Source organism: Phalaenopsis equestris, unplaced genomic scaffold (assembly GCF_001263595.1).
Source record: "Phalaenopsis equestris unplaced genomic scaffold, ASM126359v1 Scaffold001117, whole genome shotgun sequence".
Classification (NCBI taxonomy): domain Eukaryota; kingdom Viridiplantae; phylum Streptophyta; class Magnoliopsida; order Asparagales; family Orchidaceae; genus Phalaenopsis; species Phalaenopsis equestris.
In genome coordinates this window covers 223,062-230,867 of record NW_018165556.1, presented here as the reverse complement: position 1 = coordinate 230,867, position 7,806 = coordinate 223,062, and positions in this window count along the sequence as shown.

Sequence of the window (7,806 nt, the reverse complement as noted above, 5' to 3'; positions counted from 1 at the left end):
TGAACTCAAAATCATTTCAACCCTTCACCAAAAATCTTCATGACAATCATTTACACAATGTTGATCAATCAATTGAGCTCAAAGTCATGGAAAGACTACCTAAACCCAACTTTAGCCATTTGGGCCCAAATTGGGCCCATGCACCAAATTTTACTTAGCAATGCCTTAGCAATGCCAACGCCACCAAATTAATGACACCACAACCACCAAGTGCACTCTATGGACAGGCTAGACCCACCTAAATAAAAAAAAATGAGATATGGACCAATGGTCCCTTGATTTAAGGGATATCACCCCATATTTTTCTTAAACTTGAAATATCTCCTTCATCATTTCTTACCCTTGGGGGTTAACCATTATTAAGCACCCCTTGACCTCCCTGAGCTAAGAAGTGACTTAATCCTGGCCAACCACCTCCTTAGCCACTGCAGCCAGCCCAAGGGAGCCCCAAGTGGCCAAAACCCCCAAAATTAAACTTCCCCGACTTGGCTCAATCTCATTGGCCATTAGAGCTGTCCTTCCCTCCACCTCAACAAGATTTAGCACCCAAATACAAGTCCCGAGCTCCGCCAGACAGCCATGGATTTAAATGGAGCTAACCATGGCTAAAGAGAAGTGTGCTTGGAACCTTAAACAAGTGATTGTATAGCCATCCCAAGGGATGATCAGAGCCTATCTGGCCTCTGACCAGAGGTCTATGTTATTGAAACTAGTCCTTGGGAGTAAACTGATAGGCACTTTAAAAAAGGGATTTGCAGTTCTGGAATTAGACCTTAGTCAAGCTGTTGTGGATGCCCCACTAATGCCATGAGAAATTCACCCCTCATTATGATGGTGTGAGGTATATCGAGACTAGACCCCTCATTATGATGGTGTGAGGTATATCGAGACTAGAGTATGTGATGTTGATCTCTATGATTATAAGTGTTTCTTATTTCCTAATGCTCGTTCGTTGATGTAGGCAATGCAGTCATGAGCTTTGACTCGCCACTACAAAGTGTCACTCAATTTCTACTTCTAGAGCAGCCTAGGGTACCATGGCTGGGGCACCGAGCAGGGGGAGGTGGTCAATATATTAACCGAACCTATAGGGGGTCTCAAAAGAAGGACCAACTGCCCTTTACAAAATACAGAGGTGGAGGCACTCCAGGAGAAGCTGGGGACCCTGAGGTTGGACCACACTGCTGGGTTGTTGACACTTCAAGTGGAGTTGGCTTATTTTTTGATTGACCAATTCTATCCTGTAAGTCCAACATGCGTAGAATTTACGTGATTTCACCTACTTTTTATTGTGCATTTTAACTGTATTTTTACTGATTTATCACATATTTACACGTGAGAAAGGCTTTTGTTGATATTATGAGGTTATATGTGTTGAATACAAGCAATTATGGAACAAAAAAAACCAACGAAAATGTGCCCTAATGCAACATGACCACACCTGAAAGTAGCATGACCACGCTAGAATTTCATATCGGTGGCATGACCACACTACGACCAGGTGTGAAAATGCCACCAGATTTAGAATCCAGGAGTGACCACATCATATTTCGGTATGAACGCACCAACAAAGAGAGAAATCATTTTGGAAGAAATTCCCTTGCCAAATTCTTGGATAAAGATATGAGAATGGTTCTTAAGGCTTCCTAATAAAAAAAGAGAGAACTGAGACGACATGATGGAGAGAATAGGAGAGATTTTGAGTGCTTCCCTTAAATTTTCTTCTTTCTTGGGGTTATAACCTTGAGAGGCTATGTTTTCTAGCTTTTGTTTTGTGAGTTTTAAGAGAGTTTGTGTATGAGAGGGAGTGGTGCTTCTCTTGTAGAGAGGATAAGTACTTTCTGTTTTATCTTGTAATGAAGATCTGCATGGATTTCCTTCTTGTAATTTTCTCAACAACGATTGGCTAAACTCATTTTCGTGTCTTTATGATGTAGGAATAGTGGTTTTGTCATGGATTTCTAATATGTTTTTACTGTAGTGTTTTTCATGATTTCATGACCTATGTTATTGATTGATATCCAAATTTCATTTAATCCAAGTCTGGCTAACTATGTTTCGTGAAGCTATGACATCTAACGTTGTGTAGTTGAAATGAAAGAATTGATCACATAATCTTGAGAGTATAGACATATTATAGTAGGATTCTACAAGCTTTTCTAGGGGATCAGAAATTTTTTACAGAATTCCATTGGGATTAAGGAAACCTCAACTTTATGGATTCCAATCTTCTTTTTGGCCTAAACATAGGCATATGGAGAACTTTCCATTTACGTTTATAAACTATGATGTTGAAAATTATTTTGGATCACCACCATCCACCATGATCTTCAAATCACAAAGGCATGAGCCTCATCACTCTTGAAGAACTTCTAAGAATTTCCCTACTTTTCTATGTTCTACTGTCTGCAATTTGTTCTGCTTTTGGTAGCATTTTAGTACTTAAATCTTTTCTGTAATCACACCCAGCTAGGTTCACAAGATTAGTGAACTAGAAATTTTTCTGTAAGAATAAGTATTAAGCCTTTTCTCGTCATCTCAATACATGGACTAATAAACTGCATATTACTTGACACCTATACTTACATAATTACTTCACAGTAAGTTTTGGTGAGTCAATTTTTTGCACCATTGGGGAAAGACATTAATAATTATGCTTGCATTGCATGTGTGTTTCTTAATCGACTCGTATGGGTCGTTGTGACTGATTGCTGCATTATTGTTTACTTCGTATTTTTATGCATAAGAGAGTTGAGGCCAACCTCACCCCTCTTTGCCTTGAGTTTGATCGCACCTTCAGACAACTTAGGAGAGCAAACTTACTAAAACACTCATTGAGACGGCTGATCCCAACGCCCCCATCATGAAACCAATTTGGGACTATGCGAGCCTTTATACTGAGGAAATCCATATGAGGATCAATTACCCCACTCTTAAGGATAACACCTTTGAGTTGAGACTTCAAATAATCCAAATGGTCCAAAATAACAAGATTGAGGGACTATCTTCTAAGTACCTGAATCTTCACTTAGCCAATTTTCTCAAACTCTGTGCCACTTTTCGATGCAACGGTGTCCCTAGTGATGTTGTTAGACTTAGGCTTTTCTCTTTCTCTTCAAGAGTCAAAGCTAAGGCGTGGCTTAACTCACTTGACCTAAGATCAATCATAACCTATAATGACTTAGTTCAAAAGTTTCTAGCCAAATACTTTCCTCCATGAAATACTGGCATACTCAAGAACAATATTACCTCATTCTCCCAAATTGATAAAGAATTCATTTATGAGGCATAAGTTCTTGATATGTTCTTTGAGGTCCATAACTGCAACAGGTTCATTGAAGTCTGAACCTTTTGATAAAGCATACCAATTGATAGAAGAAATAACCAAAACACTTTCCAATGGCATTTCCCAACATATGTGAATCTGTTGTTTTAATCATCCTTGCAACTCAAGTGACTGCTATTTCTTAGAAATTAAATAATTTGGAGATGTATTCTATGCAAGGAGTTCCACTTAATGATGACTTGATGCATTGACTAGTGATAGATTCGATCATGTCAGCCTTAGAGCCTATTAATGCTATCGGAAAAAAAATCGTCACAATCCTTATACTAACACGTACAACCAGGTTAGAGAAACCATCCAAATTTCTCATGGAATAATAAAAATTACCAGCCAAGAGAAAATACTCTGAATAGCCCTATAAGAAATTTTCCAAAATAAGGAAATAACCCTCAAAGGTAACATTACCTGTTGACCTCAATTTTTATGGGGTATAATTCCCTTCTTTAGAAGCCTAGGATCAAGCTATAGGACTTACATGTTGACTTGTTTAGATGACTAAAGATGGAACCCACCCACATAGAAATTCTAAACACTTCTTGAATCTTCTTGTAAGGTCCCATATGTATGGTCACAAGCTCTCATTTTTCTTTTGTGATGGCTAAGACCAACATGTGAAGACTCAAGAATGAGTTCCCATAAGGATCAACTAGCCTTAATTCAACCCTAGGTGGCTTAGTCTTGCACACACACACTTGAAATCATCACAAGTTCCCTAGCACACCCAAAACCATCAATTCACTCAAATTGAGCCATCTCCCCCTTGAGGTCCACAACCACTCCTTATCTCTTTTGAAGTCCCATGGGGGTGGTCCTAAGTCCTTAACCCTTGGTTAGGATGACTAAGACTAACATGTGGGGGCTTCAAGATGAATTTTCATAAGGCTCATATGACTTTTAGGAAGGTTTTACATCGCTTGCATGCTCACCACCTAAAACCATCCAACATTTTCCAAAATCTACAAAACACCCAAAATTTCTCCAATTTACTAAAATTTCCAAAAATAACCAAAATTTTTAAAATCCACAATTTCACTCAAAACCTCAGCAAAACCAATCCTAGCCATCCAAATTACCTCAATTCACCCAAAATTCACCAAATTCAACAAATTCTACAAAATGCCCAATTTTACTCAAATTGTTTGATTTTCACCAAAATTCCCAAATTATCCAATTTTCTCTACCTCCAATAAAGGCTTTATGAAATTTATCATGACAAATTTTCAACCCAATTTAAACTCCACCAATCCCACCATACCAATTCAAAAGCCCAAATTCTAAGGCCAAAATTAAACTCTTCACATTAAATTTAAAAGCCCAAATTCCAAGCCCAACTTTTAACCTTCTTCAAAATTAAATGAGTCCACATGACATGGAATTCCCCTCATCCATTTGATTAAAATCAAACTCTAATTCCTAAAGTTTATAACATAATAAACCAAATTTGGCCTCATGACAAAACCTCACAAAGTGTCCCATTTTCCACTTTCCTTCTTCATGAAAATAACCAAGCCATATGCAAGCCTCCTTAGCCCCAAACATGACATTCTACCCTAAATTGCAAAAGGCGAACCTACTTTCAGCCTCCAAGAAAGTGCTTTACCTCATTTATAGTCTATGTTCAAACCCTAGCCTCATGGATGGCACTTCATGATCTGAACCCAAAGCCAAAAAATCACACCAGCCACCATGGGAAGATGAACAAGCCCTTTCCATGGACCTAACCCAAGTCAAACCCAAAAGTGGCCCAATACCCATACCACTTCAATCCACTCTTGGACATTTGACAAAACCCATTTTCCTTTGTAACTCTCAACCCCTAACCTACCTGAGCTAGCTAGCAATCACTCTCGGCCTGGCGGCCACCCTAGCTGCCAGAAAACCTAAACACAATGGGAGCCACCATGGTCAACACTCACAATTTTACCCATCCCAATTGGATTCTTGCCCTTATCAGCCCTCGACCTCAACAACATGTTGGACACCTCAGCTTGCCCACTTGACCAACATGTTTGGGCTTATAAAACCATCATGACTTCACAACCAAAAAAGGAGAAGTGCACTAACCTAGGGGAAACTCTACCCAATTGTCTCCAAACCCTTCTAGCACTCGCACAAAGCTCATTTCTACAATTTTTCAGGCATCAAACCGACAAAAAAATTCTAATTTCCAAGCTCAAATCTAAGGCTTTTATGGCCACTTCAACAAACATCTCAAAACTCCAAATCAACCATTCAAAAAGCTTCACCATACCTATAAATCACTTCCTCAATCAAAAGCCCCCATTCCCAAGCTCTCTAACCTAACCTTAGACCACACTCAAGCCACCCTCCGACCAAAGTTACACCTAGACCCAACCACAGAGCAAATTGACACTCAGAGGACTTTTGTGGGACCAAAACGAAGCTTATCAACTAGTCTAATCGAGGCCTCACCTCTTGGGAAAACATATAGCTGAAAAATCCCTAAGTTTTCATCAGTTTCAACCTTTGCAAAAGAAATTTATATTTCATGCATATCTAGTTCTATGGATGCATTCAAGTGGATGACAGAGATCAGGTTAGACGAGAAGATGGAACATGAATTGAGGGTTAAGTCAATGGCCAACATGTAAAGTGCCACGAATGGGAGCGCATCATATGGATTTTCAATGGATATGATAATCTAGTCAGCGTCGATATGGAAAAGTAGATAAATAGAGTTTTTTTGAATTAATTAAATATAAAAAATGCTATTTAACTTAAAAAATTCATATGATGGTGTAGAAAAATCATAAAAATAAAATAAAAATATCTTTGTACTTAGTGAATAGAAGAGAATTTAATGAACAAAAAATTAAAAATATTTATTAAGTATTTTATTTTAAATTAGTTAAAATTTCCAGAGACAAATTTAATCATAATTAATTAAATAATTGTCATAATAACATGAAATTTTGAGGGCTTATTCCTAATGACTCTAGGGATGCTATCAAATTTTTTCAAGGTTAGAGGACACCCCTATGATAAAAAGCCATAATTTTTTAAGAATTTCACCATGTTTTAATTAAAAAATTATAATTTGATCTCTTCCGTCCATCCGATACACGCTCGATCGGACGGTCCTCCATCATCGTCTCTGATTATTCAAACCCATTATCTGTCCAACTTCTAGTCCTAAGATCTCGCTCGATACTCAAACAAATCAAGTGTGGTTTGTTCCTACACCTTCATCTACACTAGTAGAAGACATCTATATGGTTACAATACTATGAAATACAAGTTCTCTTCATAATTGGTGAAACTAAGCTCAAAATTAGGGTTCATGGTCTATACCTTAGCCCAAGGGGTCTTGTGGAAGCTTTCTTGTGAGCTGGAGAAGCTCCTCGAAGTGTCTGTTTAAGCTAAAAAAGAGTATAGGTAGGAGTTCAATGAAAAGGTAGAACGACCTTAGTCTAGGAGTGGGTTAGACAGCTCAACATAGGAGGATTTTGATGTGAACTTCCTATTTTGGTATGAGGTAGCTTTTGAAAGGTTTAATTGGAAGCTTGGTGGGGTTTTTTGGAATGACAGAAAATGCGTTGGATTTTAAACTCAAAATTGAGCTCAAGCAGAGGAATTCAGAGGAGGAAAATGGTGGGCTTGAGTTTAAGAGTTCTTGAAGAGTCTGTAGAAATAATTGGACAAATTCTCCTTAAGGAAATTGATTAGCTCTCTCCTTGGCTATTAAAGAGGGAGTTTAAATATCCATGGAAGGGGTGGAGCTTAGGACTTCAATTCAAGTTCACTTAGCAGCTTATGTGGAGGACTGAAGAGTGTCAAAGACTAATTGAAATGAGCCATCTTGGATGGGTGAATTTGAGTGCATTTGGGTAAGAGAGCTCTCTCATTTTGGGTGTTTTCGGCCATTAGGCCGGTCTGTAGGGCCAGGGGTGGTAGTCAGAGGAGTCAGGGGAGTCAGAAGAGGTTTAGTAATGATTAACTCTTAATAGTAAGTTTGATGCAAGTGTATCTTGGTTTAAGTTAAATAAGGGAGGAGATCCCTTAAATCAAGGAACCATTAGTCCATAGCTCATATAGAGTGGGATTTAGAATTTGGGGCAAAATCGGGAGTTTTGGTTCAAGTTGAATTTTAGTGTGATTAGGGCTTTTATAAGGCCAATTAACGGTTCAATTTGATGTGGGTAAGTGTTTTAAAGAGTTTATGATTAAAAATAGGGGCAATTAGATAGGTTTGGGGGTTCAATTTGGTGAAACTTTGGCTTGGGGTCAAATTAGGGATTTTTGAGATTGAGATTGAAATTGGAATCAATTGAACTTGGATTTGGCTTCAATAAATTTCAAGCATGATGAATTTTAGTTTATAATTGAATTGGGGAAAAAATTGGGATCAAATTGGTGGACATTGGGGGCGAATTTGGGTAATTGGGCCTTTAAGGGCAATTTAGGGTTTTTGGTCAAACTTGGTCAAATAAGTCAAATTG